Raw genomic sequence first — 15,724 nt, 5'->3', positions numbered from 1 at the left:
TGCTATAGGCGTGCCGTGGCGTCGGCGCGTCTGTGCGGAGTCGACGTCGTGTCCTGCTAGGTCCCCTCCGTTTCTTTTCGGACAGCTGCCCAGGGTAGGGTGCCCTTGTCTGTGCCCGGAGGCAGGAGCGTAGGGTGTCTCACGTGCTCCTCCTCTTTGGACGCTAGGCTTCCGCCTTGTTCCTTCCTCTCCTCTTCTGTCTCCCACGGAAGTGGCTCTGAGGCGCGGGCCACCGAGTCCGTCGTTACCAGGGTGTGGGTGAGCGTGACCAGGGTAACGTTCTCCGGCGTCGGCGTCCACCCAGAGGAGAGGAGCAGGGTAGATCTCACGTGGGCCACGTCCCAGAGCACGTGCCCTTTATGCCCGGAAAGTACGTGCGGTGGACCTTTGTGTGGCCAGAGGGGAGACGAGTGGGTGCCCCTTTACCCACGCGTCCTAGGAACTGCTGGGAAGTTGTGGAGGACGCGCGCGGGCTTGCCAAGATACCTGGGGGTGTCCCGCCATAGTCCCACGTGTGCAGAGCCGAGGAGACAAGCTCCGCGCCTGTCAACGCCAGGTGTGTGATGGCTGTGCTTCCCGCCGGAAGGAGATTTAGGGGGAATGACGGGATCAAGTTTTCACTGGACGCGCTTCTTGTGTACAAAACTGCTTCTGTCTAACGACCCCCCTGCCCCGGCTGGCATCCGTGCCATTTCCGAAGGACGCGTGGAGTTGATTCTTCACGCTTGCGCCTCGTTCGGAAGTTTTTGGTTGGCCCGGGGGTGCCGGTACACTCGAGTAGGAACCGGAGGCACTCTCTCTCGAGGTTGCGCGGGCCGGGGGTGTACGCGGACCCCCCCAGCCCCCCGTTCACCGGCACCGTGGTGGTCCCACACTGAGTGATGGGCGTTCGGTTCTCTCTCGTTGCAGAGGAGGCAGAGCGGAGGAAAGGAGGAAGAGGGAAACCGGGGACGTCGGTTCATCTCCAGGCGCTGGTGTTCTGGGTGAGTGCGTGCTCTTTTGTTCTCTCCCCTTCCCCCGTCCGAGATAGTCTATTTCATCAGAGGAAAAAGTCAGTGATTCTGCTAGTTCAGCAAGGCTCAAGAAGGAGGGACTCCCAGGTGGGATCGTGGCACGGGGCCACTGGTTGTACTGTGCCGGAGTTCCTGGCCACGGTAGGAAAGGCTCTCGAGTCAGATCCTGACTGGGGGGCCGGAAGGAAGAGGTGCGTGGACGAGCATCTGTGTACGGTTACCCTAGGTGATCGGTACGTAGCATTTGAGGTCCGTGCCCTGCGGGGGCGGGGAGAGTGGAAAGGGATCGGGCCCGGGGCCGCTTGCACCGGCACAGGGCCCGGTTCTGGGCTCCAGCCTCCGTGAAGCCAACCGCCCGTGACGTGATCACTCGGCGCCCCACCTCACGCCCGAGAAGCAGCAGTGCCAGCCCAGCCCGACGTGGGGGCCGGCGGTGGGGAGACCCTTTGAGGGGGAGCCAGGCCTCGTGGGCTTTTTGCCTCCTGTGCTCTGAGTGGAGCCCGTGATAGCCGTTCCTCCCGTCCTCTCCTGATCGCTCTTGGGCCCGGCTCTCTCCGCCGTGGCCCTCCACCAAGCCAGGAAGGACTCGGGGACGTGCCCTTGCGGGATGATGAAAGAGGGGGCGCCCGCTGGGCGGCGTGGAGGTTTGGCACGGGGCAGCCCTCTGTAGGGCTCCTTGCACTCCCCAAGTCTGCCTCTTGACAAACCAAGGAACTTGACAGTTGTGGGGCCTTCCGGGAGGTGGACGTCCCCTTCTTCCGTGTGGGACATGTCCGCCTGAGTGGGTGCGTGACCGGCAGCCGGAGGTGTTTTCTTTCTGTCTCTGTTTCTCCCTTCTCCTTCCTGTCTTCTGTTGAAACAGTCTTGCCGGGAGGAGGACGCCTCCTACCCTGGCTCAGAGTAATTGAAGGCTTCTCCAGGCGGGCTGGTGAGCGTGTGGCGCCGTGGTTTAGCGAGGGGTTCGGCGGCGCGGCTGACGTTCCGTGGTTAGCGAAGGGCGGAGGCAGGGTTCGAGCAGCAAGGGCAGCGTGGCATTTCTGGGGTGACACTGCCTTCCAGAGGACCCTGTTTGGCCATCCCAAGAGCCCTTCACGGTAATATCTGGGCGTCGAGTCAAGTCCTCGGCGTGGGGCGTGGGTCCCGGAAGACGTGCACTCAGCACGGCGGGGCTCTTGCGGCTTTTCTTTCCTCGACGCACCTCAGTACCGCGGCTTGAAAGAATTGCCAAGGCCCGGAGGCGCAGCAGATTCGGAGTCAGAGAAAGAGAGGAAGGCGTGCTGAGACAAAAGCCAGGGAAAAGGAGAGAAGATGCGATCCCGTCCCGTCCCGTCCCGTCCCGTCCCTCTGGTTCTTTTCAGCACGGAGGAGGCGTGGTGCTTCCCGAGGCGGCGGTGGACCAGAGCTCTCTTCTCTTTCCAAGGCCTCGTGTCCGCGGAGCACTTGGCATCCAGAGTGTGTTCCTTCAGCCAACATGGGTGGGGCCGGTGGCGGCAGTGCCCCCAGTGGCCCACCCCGCCCTCCACCCAAGTCAGTGCGACCAGGCAGGCGCTGAGAGGGTGCTTAAGGGCAGGAACCTGTGTCTAAACCACATTCGCCAGTGCACCGCAAAGAAACTAAAGAGGAGTCCGCGGTGGCTCCCAGTCGCTCCGAGGTGTAAAGCACAGCGAGTTGGCGGGAGCCTACACCCACCCACACACCCACCCCGGGGGTGTCTTCCCATCCCTGGCCTTCCCCTGGGCGGTGTCAGGAGACTGACCCGCTCCGGCGTCTCTGGGGCAGCGCCCGGCGGCCCTCCCGACGGACCCGTGCGTGCCACCGTCCACGCCTGGACACCAAACCCCACTGCCACCCTCCCGCCCCCGGGCCGCCGCGGGAGAAGAGCCAGGTCCTCGGGGGAAGTCCATCGTCTTGGCCTAGGAGGCCGAGCTCGTCCCGCACCGCGTCTGTGCCTGTGGGCTGCCGGCCCTTTGCTTCGTTCGGGCTGCTTGCCCCTCGGTGACTGGTGAGAAGGTGCCTCGCCGGGCACCGGCCAGACGTGACTGGATCTCTGTGCTCACGCTCAGAGTGTTTCCCGAGGCGTTAGGCAAATGTGGGCTGCTACAGACACAGCTGCCGGTCCAACGGCTGGGTGCCTGGATGGGGAGTCGTAACGGCAGGCTAAGAGGACCCCACAGAGACGAGGCCCCGCAGGATGCAGGGCCAGAGTTTGAGGCGCGCCCCTCTGAAGTGGCCGGGTTGATGAGCCATCCTGCCTTTGGCAGGTTGGGCAGAGGTTGGCATTTCGTTTTTCCCTCGGCAAAGGGCAGAGGGAGAGGGCCTGGGGGAGGGGAAGGGGCAGGGCAGGTTGGCATTCGTGGTGCAGTAGTGCCATCAAGAGGAACGGGTCCGCCGATCCCGCGAACCCTGTACCCGTCCCTTCCTGGGGAGGAGTGACGAAGGATCGAAGTCGGGAACACTGGACAGTGGCCCCGGGAAGTCAAGGGCTCCGCCTGGGAAGGGGGGGGAAGCGTGGCCCAAGGCCCGGCGGTGCCGTGGACGCTCCAGAGACGGGCAGTGGCACAAGGCGCACAGCCCGGCCGCCTGGCGTGTGGGGCTACAGGAAGTGGAGTCTCGGTGGACCCTGGTGGCCGCCACGTCTGGGCGGGACTGGAGGAAGCTGCTCCGAAGGAGGCCGGGCCGCGGTTCTGCGGGCATTTGGCCGCGTGTCCCCCTTCCCTTCGGCGCCAGAGGAGGTTCGGCCTAGGCGGGCCCAGGGCCCCGGAAGCCTCTCTGGGCCGCGGTGCGGCCCAGCCAGAGACCACCGCGGGCAACGGGAGTCCCGCCGCCCTTGGCGGCAGCGGCCGAGGCGGGCCCACCGACCTTCTTGTGTCCAGCTCAGAGACGACACGTGGAGCCTGGCTACCCGGTGCCGAGGGCGGCCGAGGCCCAGCGAGAGCTGGCAGTCCGAGTCCAGAAGGGGACGGCGCTCGCGGGACGCAGGAGCCACCGCAGGAGGAGGCCTTCACCTGAGCCGAAGAGTCCAGTCAGTCGGTGGCTGCGCTGCCGTCTCGCGCGGTCTCCGGGATGGTGGCCCAGGCCTGACCTGGCCTGTCCCGAGGGCTCCCGGACGGGGCTCCCGGAGAGGAGAGGGCAGGACACGAGAGGAGAGGAGAGGAGCTGAGCAGAGCCCCGCCGAGTGGACCCCCGGGCCGTGCATTTGCAGCAGGCTTCAGCTTTCTCCCCACGAGGCCCTGAGCCTCAGTTCAGCGATGAGAAGGAAAGGCCCCGGCTTGCATTGCGGCCTGGCCCTCCGGGTCTCGGCCCTGTGCTTGCACCTGCAGCCCAGCCAGGGAATCAAGGGGAAGGGGTCTGAAGAAGCTGCCTGAAGCTCACCTCTGATGGACTGAGAGGAACGCCTCCCCCGCCCCCCTTGACCACCCTCTCCCCCATGACCACCACTCGTCCAGCTTGTCTGCCAAGGCCGGGAACGAGGTGCACACTCCTGGGCACGCGGCGGTGCCTTCGAGTCCCCGGCCGACCCGATAGGCCGCTTCTGGAGCAAGCTGTGCGGTGGCCCGTTCCTGCCCTTTGGCCCAGCTCTTATCTGCCGGGGCGGGGGTGCGTGGTGGGCTGGTGTGTGTGTGGGGGTCCGGTCCCGGGGCGGGGTGCGGTGTGGGGGAGGGCTTCCGACTGGGAGCAAGTCTCCAGGCTGGACCCCTCCCTCCCTCCACACGTACCCCTCCTGGAAGGGCGCCGAAACCCTCCCCGCGCCCCTCTCCTTTCGCGCCTGTGAGTCGCCCGACACGTTGTCAGGCTATCTTACGTGGGCAGAGCCTTTCCTTGGGGCCGGGTCCTGAGGTAGCTAGGGTCCTGAGGTAGCTAGGCGCTGACTGGTGGCCCGCCGCAGGTGCTCTCAGCGTGCCCCTCTGGCCGGGGCCAACGGCGGCACCTGCAGAACGTGGAGCCGCTTGTGAAAACTCCCAGGAGTCTTCCCCAAACGAGAGGACCCCCGGGTCGTCCACGGGGAGGGAGGCCGAGGAATAGGGCGTCCCCCGGCCGCAGAGTTCCTGTTCCCGAGGTGAGCTCGGGTGCGGAAAACGGACCTGGATCCCCTCGCTGCGGACGGTGCCGTCCCTCTCTGCGTACCGATCGATCGTGGCCCACTTGGCGTCCCATCGCCAGTGGGTCCTGGGTACCCTGTGTCCTGCGGCACAGGAAGGGCCTCACGGGATGCGGCGGGGCCTGGGATCGGGACTCTCCATGGCGGGAGCAAGAAGTACAGAAACCGAAACCCAGATCCAACTGCGAGAGGGTGGAACGTGCACAGCGCCCCTGCATTGCTCTTCCTCGTCTGCGTCTGGGAGCAAGCACTAACGAGGACACGTTCTCCGGGCTGTCTGCAGGGTGCTGCCCCCGACAGGGGACCGGGCGGCCACCTCCTCCCCTTTCCCCGTGGTCCACGGTGGCTGGGCCCGGGGCCTCCGCCGGGGCACCGGCAGCGGGTCCTGGGTCCCCGGTGGCCCTGAGACCCCAGGGACCCCACTGGCCGGCCTCGCTCCTGCAGGGAGGGCCAGGATCCAGGGGCCAGATGCCCTGGGGTGGGAGCTTCAGCTCCCTGTTCCTGAACATGGCGGCTGCCGAGGCCACGGCCCCGAGGGTGGGGAGCGCGGCGGGCCTGGCAGCCAGGGGCTCCTCGGTGGGCGAGCCCGGCCCCGAACCCCACCGCGTGTGGCTTCCACACCTACCGCGGAGGCGTGCCGGGCGGCCAGGTTCGGCCCGGGAATGCTCCCAGTGCTCCGAAGCCAGCCCTCCTCCCCGTCACGGGCCTTCCCCACGGTATGCACAGGCAGGGGCTGGAGGCCGTGCTGAAAAAGCTTCCGCTTGATGGCACTGTTGCTCCAGAAATGCCCAGCGCCTTCGCGAGCGTGGCCTCTCCCTCCGCCCTTTGCGGATCAAAAAAGGCCCAGGGAAAAAGGCCCAGGGAGGCCCAAGAGCCACCCAAGCCTTCCGAGTGGGGGGGGGGGGACCTACTGGGGTGTTGGGGGAGGCGGTGTCTCTTCCTTTTGGGGCTTCTCCTTGGCAGTAGGAGCGCACAGGTAAAGACCTCCCAAGGAATCCGTGCCTCGGTGGGTCCATCTCCACACCCCTCTGGGAGGGGTCTCGAGTCCACGTTGCCTGGCCCACAGGTCCTGGCGACCGGGACCCTGTCATGTCTGCACACCTGGGGACGGGCATCCACCTGGGTCGTGTCGGGCAGAACCCTGGCTCTCTCAGGACATTGATTCAGAGCCAGAGGTGGCACAGGGACCTGGGTTCCTCGTCTTCCCGCGTGGTTGCCTCTCTGCTGTTCTCATCCCGCTACGTGAACTGGCTTAAGGGCTCAGGAGCAGGCCCGAGAGGGTCTAGGCCACTGTGGCAGCGGGAGGCACTGACGGGGACCCAAGGGAGCTGGGGCACATTGCCCCTGCTCACCTCCAGGGGCGTCAGGCGGTCACTCTGCCACGGAGTGCCCGGGGTCGGGGGTGCAGGGAGGTGGTTTGGAGTTGCTGGGACAGGTGTACATCCCAGCGGCTCCCCTCCATCCGCACAGACAGATGACCCTGGGGAGGGCCATCAGTTCAGTAGACCCTTCTGGGGAGCTCTCCATGGGAGTGTGTCTGTACTCTCGCCTCAAACCCCCCCGGACTCGTTCGTCGTCGGTTCATTCACTCGTTCCCTGCTCCACTCGTTCATTCGTAAGCACGCAGGTACACGAACGTGTGCGTGGGCGCGCGTGCGTATCACGTGTGCGTCGTGCGTAAGCTCGTGTACGTGCGCCTACAGAGCGTGTACAAAAGGTCCCTTCTCTCGTACTTTCTCCCTGTAACCGCCTCGGGGGTGCCGCTGTGGATAGAACTTTCTCCCGGTCAAAGCCAAAGCCCTGGCCGTTGCTCGATGGCCGCTCCCAAGTTGTCCCCGTCTGCGGAGGGAAGCACGCGTCATTTCTGCGTGCGTATGTGTGCTCCCGGGGTTGAATGCAGGTGGGGGCAGCGGGCCGCAGAGGGCTGTGTGCATGTCGCCTGCTCCCCGGCCCCAGCAGGCTCAGGTAGCGATAGGTAGTCTTCTGCCTTTTCGGCTGCTCTCACGGCGCTATAGGCGTGCCGTGGCGTCGGCGCGTCTGTGCGGAGTCGACGTCGTGTCCTGCTAGGTCCCCTCCGTTTCTTTTCGGACAGCTGCCCAGGGTAGGGTGCCCTTGTCTGTGCCCGGAGGCAGGAGCGTAGGGTGTCTCACGTGCTCCTCCTCTTTGGACGCTAGGCTTCCGCCTTGTTCCTTCCTCTCCTCTTCTGTCTCCCACGGAAGTGGCTCTGAGGCGCGGGCCACCGAGTCCGTCGTTACCAGGGTGTGGGTGAGCGTGACCAGGGTACGTTCTCCGGCGTCGGCGTCCACCCAGAGGAGAGGAGCAGGGTAGATCTCACGTGGGCCACGTCCCAGAGCACGTGCCCTTTATGCCCGGAAAGTACGTGCGGTGGACCTTTGTGTGGCCAGAGGGGAGACGAGTGGGTGCCCCTTTACCCACGCGTCCTAGGAACTGCTGGGAAGTTGTGGAGGACGCGCGCGGGCTTGCCAAGATACCTGGGGGTGTCCCGCCATAGTCCCACGTGTGCAGAGCCGAGGAGACAAGCTCCGCGCCTGTCAACGCCAGGGTGTGATGGCTGTGCTTCCCGCCGGAAGGAGATTTAGGGGGAATGACGGGATCAAGGTTTTCACTGGACGCGCTTCTTTGTGTACAAACTGCTTCTGTCTAACGACCCCCCTGCCCCGGCTGGCATCCGTGCCATTTCCGAAGGACGCGTGGAGTTGATTCTTCACGCTTGCGCCTCGTTCGGAAGTTTTGGTTGGCCCGGGGGTGCCGGTACACTCGAGTAGGAACCGGAGGCACTCTCTCTCGAGGTTGCGCGGGCGGGGGTGTACGCGGACCCCCCCAGCCCCCCGTTCACCGGCACCGTGGTGGTCCCACACTGAGTGATGGGCGTTCGGTTCTCTCTCGTTGCAGAGGAGGCAGAGCGGGAGGAAAGGAGGAAGAGGGAAAACGGGGACGTCGGTCATCTCCAGGCGCTGGTGTTCTGGGTGAGTGCGTGCTCTTTTGTTCTCTCCCCTTCCCCCGTCCGAGATAGTCTATTTCATCAGAGGAAAAAGTCAGTGATTCTGCTAGTTCAGCAAGGCTCAAGAAGGAGGGACTCCCAGGTGGGATCGTGGCACGGGGACACTGGTGTACTGTGCCGGAGTTCCTGGCCACGGTAGGAAAGGCTCTCGAGTCAGATCCTGACTGGGGGGCCGGAAGGAAGAGGTGCGTGGACGAGCATCTGTGTACGGTTACCCTAGGTGATCGGTACGTAGCATTTGAGGTCCGTGCCCTGCGGGGGCGGGGAGAGTGGAAAGGGATCGGGCCCGGGCCGCTTGCACCGGCACCAGGGCCCGGTCTGGGCTCCAGCCTCCGTGAAGCCAACCGCCCGTGACGTGATCACTCGGCGCCCCACCTCACGCCCGAGAAGCAGCAGTGCCAGCCCAGCCCGACGTGGGGGCCGGCGGTGGGGAGACCCTTTGAGGGGGAGCCAGGCCTCGTGGGCTTTTTGCCTCCTGTGCTCTGAGTGGAGCCCGTGATAGCCGTTCCTCCCGTCCTCTCCTGATCGCTCTTGGGCCCGGCTCTCTCCGCCGTGGCCCTCCACCAAGCCAGGAAGGACTCGGGGACGTGCCCTTGCGGGATGATGAAGAGGGGCGCCCGCTGGGCGGCGTGGAGGTTTGGCACGGGGCAGCCCTCTGTAGGGCTCCTTGCACTCCCCAAGTCTGCCTCTTGACAAACCAAGGAACTTGACAGTGTGGGGCCTTCCGGGAGGTGTACGTCCCCTTCTTCCGTGTGGGACATGTCGCCTGAGTGGGTGCGTGACCGGCAGCCGGAGGTGTTTTCTTTCTGTCTCTGTTTCTCCCTTCTCCTTCCTGTCTTCTGTTGAAACAGTCTTGCCGGGAGGAGGACGCCTCCTACCCTGGCTCAGAGTAATTGAAGGCTTCTCCAGGCGGGCTGGTGAGCGTGTGGCGCCGTGGTTTAGCGAGGGGTCGGCGGCGCGGCTGACGTTCCGTGGTTAGCGAAGGGCGGAGGCAGGGTTCGAGCAGCAAGGGCAGCGTGGCATTTCTGGGGTGACACTGCCTTCCAGAGGACCCTGTTTGGCCATCCCAAGAGCCCTTCACGGTAATATCTGGGCGTCGAGTCAAGTCCTCCGGCGTGGGGCGTGGGTCCCGGAAGACGTGCACTCAGCACGGCGGGGCTCTTGCGGCTTTTCTTTCCTCGACGCACCTCAGTACCGCGGCTTGAAAGAATTGCCAAGGCCCGGAGGCGCAGCAGATTCGGAGTCAGAGAAAGAGAGGAAGGCGTGCTGAGACAAAAGCCAGGGAAAAGGAGAGAAGATGCGATCCCGTCCCGTCCCGTCCCGTCCCGTCCCTCTGGTTCTTTTCAGCACGGAGGAGGCGTGGTGCTTCCCGAGGCGGCGGTGGACCAGAGCTCTCTTCTCTTTCCAAGGCCTCGTGTCCGCGGAGCACTTGGCATCCAGAGTGTGTTCCTTCAGCCAACATGGGTGGGGCCGGTGGCGGCAGTGCCCCCAGTGGCCCACCCCGCCCTCCACCCAAGTCAGTGCGACCAGGCAGGCGCTGAGAGGGTGCTTAAGGGCAGGAACCTGTGTCTAAACCACATTCGCCAGTGCACCGCAAAGAAACTAAAGAGGAGTCCGCGGTGGCTCCCAGTCGCTCCGAGGTGTAAAGCACAGCGAGTTGGCGGGAGCCTACACCCACCCACACACCCACCCCGGGGGTGTCTTCCCATCCCTGGCCTTCCCCTGGGCGGTGTCAGGAGACTGACCCGCTCCGGCGTCTCTGGGGCAGCGCCCGGCGGCCCTCCCGACGGACCCGTGCGTGCCACCGTCCACGCCTGGACACCAAACCCCACTGCCACCCTCCCGCCCCCGGGCCGCCGCGGGAGAAGAGCCAGGTCCTCGGGGGAAGTCCATCGTCTTGGCCTAGGAGGCCGAGCTCGTCCCGCACCGCGTCTGTGCCTGTGGGCTGCCGGCCCTTTGCTTCGTTCGGGCTGCTTGCCCCTCGGTGACTGGTGAGAAGGTGCCTCGCCGGGCACCGGCCAGACGTGACTGGATCTCTGTGCTCACGCTCAGAGTGTTTCCCGAGGCGTTAGGCAAATGTGGGCTGCTACAGACACAGCTGCCGGTCCAACGGCTGGGTGCCTGGATGGGGAGTCGTAACGGCAGGCTAAGAGGACCCCACAGAGACGAGGCCCCGCAGGATGCAGGGCCAGAGTTTGAGGCGCGCCCCTCTGAAGTGGCCGGGTTGATGAGCCATCCTGCCTTTGGCAGGTTGGGCAGAGGTTGGCATTTCGTTTTTCCCTCGGCAAAGGGCAGAGGGAGAGGGCCTGGGGGAGGGGAAGGGGCAGGGCAGGTTGGCATTCGTGGTGCAGTAGTGCCATCAAGAGGAACGGGTCCGCCGATCCCGCGAACCCTGTACCCGTCCCTTCCTGGGGAGGAGTGACGAAGGATCGAAGTCGGGAACACTGGACAGTGGCCCCGGGAAGTCAAGGGCTCCGCCTGGGAAGGGGGGGAAGCGTGGCCCAAGGCCCGGCGGTGCCGTGGACGCTCCAGAGACGGGCAGTGGCACAAGGCGCACAGCCCGGCCGCCTGGCGTGTGGGGCTACAGGAAGTGGAGTCTCGGTGGACCCTGGTGGCCGCCACGTCTGGGCGGGACTGGAGGAAGCTGCTCCGAAGGAGGCCGGGCCGCGGTTCTGCGGGCATTTGGCCGCGTGTCCCCCTTCCCTTCGGCGCCAGAGGAGGTTCGGCCTAGGCGGGCCCAGGGCCCCGGAAGCCTCTCTGGGCCGCGGTGCGGCCCAGCCAGAGACCACCGCGGGCAACGGGAGTCCCGCCGCCCTTGGCGGCAGCGGCCGAGGCGGGCCCACCGACCTTCTTGTGTCCAGCTCAGAGACGACACGTGGAGCCTGGCTACCCGGTGCCGAGGGCGGCCGAGGCCCAGCGAGAGCTGGCAGTCCGAGTCCAGAAGGGGACGGCGCTCGCGGGACGCAGGAGCCACCGCAGGAGGAGGCCTTCACCTGAGCCGAAGAGTCCAGTCAGTCGGTGGCTGCGCTGCCGTCTCGCGCGGTCTCCGGGATGGTGGCCCAGGCCTGACCTGGCCTGTCCCGAGGGCTCCCGGACGGGGCTCCCGGAGAGGAGAGGGCAGGACACGAGAGGAGAGGAGAGGAGCTGAGCAGAGCCCCGCCGAGTGGACCCCGGGCCGTGCATTTGCAGCAGGCTTCAGCTTTCTCCCCACGAGGCCCTGAGCCTCAGTTCAGCGATGAGAAGGAAAGGCCCCGGCTTGCATTGCGGCCTGGCCCTCCGGGTCTCGGCCCTGTGCTTGCACCTGCAGCCCAGCCAGGGAATCAAGGGGAAGGGGTCTGAAGAAGCTGCCTGAAGCTCACCTCTGATGGACTGAGAGGAACGCCTCCCCCGCCCCCCTTGACCACCCTCTCCCCCATGACCACCACTCGTCCAGCTTGTCTGCCAAGGCCGGGAACGAGGTGCACACTCCTGGGCACGCGGCGGTGCCTTCGAGTCCCCGGCCGACCCGATAGGCCGCTTCTGGAGCAAGCTGTGCGGTGGCCCGTTCCTGCCCTTTGGCCCAGCTCTTATCTGCCGGGGCGGGGGTGCGTGGTGGGCTGGTGTGTGTGTGGGGGTCCGGTCCCGGGGCGGGGTGCGGTGTGGGGGAGGGCTTCCGACTGGGAGCAAGTCTCCAGGCTGGACCCCTCCCTCCCTCCACACGTACCCCTCCTGGAAGGGCGCCGAAACCCTCCCCGCGCCCTCTCCTTTCGCGCCTGTGAGTCGCCCGACACGTTGTCAGGCTATCTTACGTGGGCAGAGCCTTTCCTTGGGGCCGGGTCCTGAGGTAGCTAGGGTCCTGAGGTAGCTAGGCGCTCTGACTGGTGGCCCGCCGCAGGTGCTCTCAGCGTGCCCCTCTGGCCGGGGCCAACGGCGGCACCTGCAGAACGTGGAGCCGCTTGTGAAAACTCCCAGGAGTCTTCCCCAAACGAGAGGACCCCCGGGTCGTCCACGGGGAGGGAGGCCGAGGAATAGGGCGTCCCCCGGCCGCAGAGTTCCTGTTCCCGAGGTGAGCTCGGGTGCGGAAAACGGACCTGGATCCCCTCGCTGCGGACGGTGCCGTCCCTCTCTGCGTACCGATCGATCGTGGCCCACTTGGCGTCCCATCGCCAGTGGGTCCTGGGTACCCTGTGTCCTGCGGCACAGGAAGGGCCTCACGGGATGCGGCGGGGCCTGGGATCGGGACTCTCCATGGCGGGAGCAAGAAGTACAGAAACCGAAACCCAGATCCAACTGCGAGGAGGGTGGAACGTGCACAGCGCCCCTGCATTGCTCTTCCTCGTCTGCGTCTGGGAGCAAGCACTAACGAGGACACGTTCTCCGGGCTGTCTGCAGGGTGCTGCCCCCGACAGGGGACCGGGCGGCCACCTCCTCCCCTTTCCCCGTGGTCCACGGTGGCTGGGCCCGGGGCCTCCGCCGGGGCACCGGCAGCGGGTCCTGGGTCCCCGGTGGCCCTGAGACCCCAGGGACCCCACTGGCCGGCCTCGCTCCTGCAGGGAGGGCCAGGATCCAGGGGCCAGATGCCCTGGGGTGGGAACTTCAGCTCCCTGTTCCTGAACATGGCGGCTGCCGAGGCCACGGCCCCGAGGGTGGGGAGCGCGGCGGGCCTGGCAGCCAGGGGCTCCTCGGTGGGCGAGCCCGGCCCCGAACCCCACCGCGTGTGGCTTCCACACCTACCGCGGAGGCGTGCCGGGCGGCCAGGTTCGGCCCGGGAATGCTCCCAGTGCTCCGAAGCCAGCCCTCCTCCCCGTCACGGGCCTTCCCCACGGTATGCACAGGCAGGGGCTGGAGGCCGTGCTGAAAAAGCTTCCGCTTGATGGCACTGTTGCTCCAGAAATGCCCAGCGCCTTCGCGAGCGTGGCCTCTCCCTCCGCCCTTTGCGGATCAAAAAAGGCCCAGGGAAAAAGGCCCAGGGAGGCCCAAGAGCCACCCAAGCCTTCCGAGTGGGGGGGGGGGGACCTACTGGGGTGTTGGGGGAGGCGGTGTCTCTTCCTTTTGGGGCTTCTCCTTGGCAGTAGGAGCGCACAGGTAAAGACCTCCCAAGGAATCCGTGCCTCGGTGGGTCCATCTCCACACCCCTCTGGGAGGGGTCTGGAGTCCACGTTGTCTGGCCCACAGGTCCTGGCGACCGGGACCCTGTCATGTCTGCACACCTGGGGACGGGCATCCACCTGGGTCGTGTCGGGCAGAACCCTGGCTCTCTCAGGACATTGATTCAGAGCCAGAGGTGGCACAGGGACCTGGGTTCCTCGTCTTCCCGCGTGGTTGCCTCTCTGCTGTTCTCATCCCGCTACGTGAACTGGCTTAAGGGCTCAGGAGCAGGCCCGAGAGGGTCTAGGCCACTGTGGCAGCGGGAGGCACTGACGGGGACCCAAGGGAGCTGGGGCACATTGCCCCTGCTCACCTCCAGGGGCGTCAGGCGGTCACTCTGCCACGGAGTGCCCGGGGCGGGGGTGCAGGGAGGTGGTTTGGAGTTGCTGGGACAGGTGTACATCCCAGCGGCTCCCCTCCATCCGCACAGACAGATGACCCTGGGGAGGGCCATCAGTTCAGTAGACCCTTCTGGGGAGCTCTCCATGGGATGTGTCTGTACTCTCGCCTCAAACCCCCCCGGACTCGTTCGTCGGTTCATTCACTCGTTCCCTGCTCCACTCGTTCATTCGTAAGCACGCAGGTACACGAACGTGTGCGTGGGCGCGCGTGCGTATCACGTGTGCGTCGTGCGTAAGCTCGTGTACGTGCGCCTACAGAGCGTGTACAAAAGGTCCCTTCTCTCGTACTTTCTCCCTGTAACCGCCTCGGGGGTGCCGCTGTGGATAGAACTTTCTCCCGGTCAAAGCCAAAGCCCTGGCCGTTGCTCGATGGCCGCTCCCAAGTTGTCCCCGTCTGCGGAGGGAAGCACGCGTCATTTCTGCGTGCGTATGTGTGCTCCCGGGTTGAATGCAGGTGGGGGCAGCGGGCCGCAGAGGGCTGTGTGCATGTCGCCTGCTCCCCGGCCCCAGCAGGCTCAGGTAGCGATAGGTAGTCTTCTGCCTTTTCGGCTGCTCTCACGGCGCTATAGGCGTGCCGTGGCGTCGGCGCGTCTGTGCGGAGTCGACGTCGTGTCCTGCTAGGTCCCCTCCGTTTCTTTTCGGACAGCTGCCCAGGGTAGGGTGCCCTTGTCTGTGCCCGGAGGCAGGAGCGTAGGGTGTCTCACGTGCTCCTCCTCTTTGGACGCTAGGCTTCCGCCTTGTTCCTTCCTCTCCTCTTCTGTCTCCCACGGAAGTGGCTCTGAGGCGCGGGCCACCGAGTCCGTCGTTACCAGGGTGTGGGTGAGCGTGACCAGGGTACGTTCTCCGGCGTCGGCGTCCACCCAGAGGAGAGGAGCAGGGTAGATCTCACGTGGGCCACGTCCCAGAGCACGTGCCCTTTATGCCCGGAAAGTACGTGCGGTGGACCTTTGTGTGGCCAGAGGGGAGACGAGTGGGTGCCCCTTTACCCACGCGTCCTAGGAACTGCTGGGAAGTTGTGGAGGACGCGCGCGGGCTTGCCAAGATACCTGGGGGTGTCCCGCCATAGTCCCACGTGTGCAGAGCCGAGGAGACAAGCTCCGCGCCTGTCAACGCCAGGGTGTGATGGCTGTGCTTCCCGCCGGAAGGAGATTTAGGGGGAATGACGGGATCAAGGTTTTCACTGGACGCGCTTCTTTGTGTACAAACTGCTTCTGTCTAACGACCCCCCTGCCCCGGCTGGCATCCGTGCCATTTCCGAAGGACGCGTGGAGTTGATTCTTCACGCTTGCGCCTCGTTCGGAAGTTTTTGGTTGGCCGGGGGTGCCGGTACACTCGAGTAGGAACCGGAGGCACTCTCTCTCGAGGTTGCGCGGGCGGGGGTGTACGCGGACCCCCCCAGCCCCCCGTTCACCGGCACCGTGGTGGTCCCACACTGAGTGATGGGCGTTCGGTTCTCTCTCGTTGCAGAGGAGGCAGAGCGGGAGGAAAGGAGGAAGAGGGAAACCGGGGACGTCGGTCATCTCCAGGCGCTGGTGTTCTGGGTGAGTGCGTGCTCTTTTGTTCTCTCCCCTTCCCCCGTCCGAGATAGTCTATTTCATCAGAGGAAAAAGTCAGTGATTCTGCTAGTTCAGCAAGGCTCAAGAAGGAGGGACTCCCAGGTGGGATCGTGGCACGGGGACACTGGTGTACTGTGCCGGAGTTCCTGGCCACGGTAGGAAAGGCTCTCGAGTCAGATCCTGACTGGGGGGCCGGAAGAAAGAGGTGCGTGGACGAGCATCTGTGTACGGTTACCCTAGGTGATCGGTGCGTAGCATTTGAGGTCCGTGCCCTGCGGGGGCGGGGAGAGTGGAAAGGGATCGGGCCCGGGCCGCTTGCACCGGCACCAGGGCCCGGTCTGGGCTCCAGCCTCCGTGAAGCCAACCGCCCGTGACGTGATCACTCGGCGCCCCACCTCACGCCCGAGAAGCAGCAGTGCCAGCCCAGCCCGACGTGGGGGCCGGCGGTGGGGAGACCCTTTGAGGGGGAGCCAGGCCTCGTGGGCTTTTTGCCTCCTGTGCTCTGA

The 15,724-nt window shown here is 65.6% G+C and overlaps 1 long non-coding RNA gene across 1 annotated transcript; it reads left to right on the top strand.

The window, feature by feature from the left end:
• Window positions 1–921: 921 nt before the first annotated feature.
• LOC141277540 (uncharacterized) lies at window positions 922–15,378 on the top strand. The gene is made up of 3 exons (XR_012329111.1): window positions 922–983; window positions 8,026–8,099; window positions 15,130–15,378. It is a non-coding gene; the product is annotated as an uncharacterized lncRNA (long non-coding RNA).
• Window positions 15,379–15,724: the final 346 nt, after the last annotated feature.

The sequence above is a fragment of the Tursiops truncatus genome, chromosome X (assembly GCF_011762595.2).
Source record: "Tursiops truncatus isolate mTurTru1 chromosome X, mTurTru1.mat.Y, whole genome shotgun sequence".
NCBI classification, from domain to species: Eukaryota; Metazoa; Chordata; class Mammalia; order Artiodactyla; family Delphinidae; genus Tursiops; species Tursiops truncatus.
Note: the sequence above shows the minus strand (reverse complement) of the source record. Positions and strands in the feature narration are given on the sequence as shown.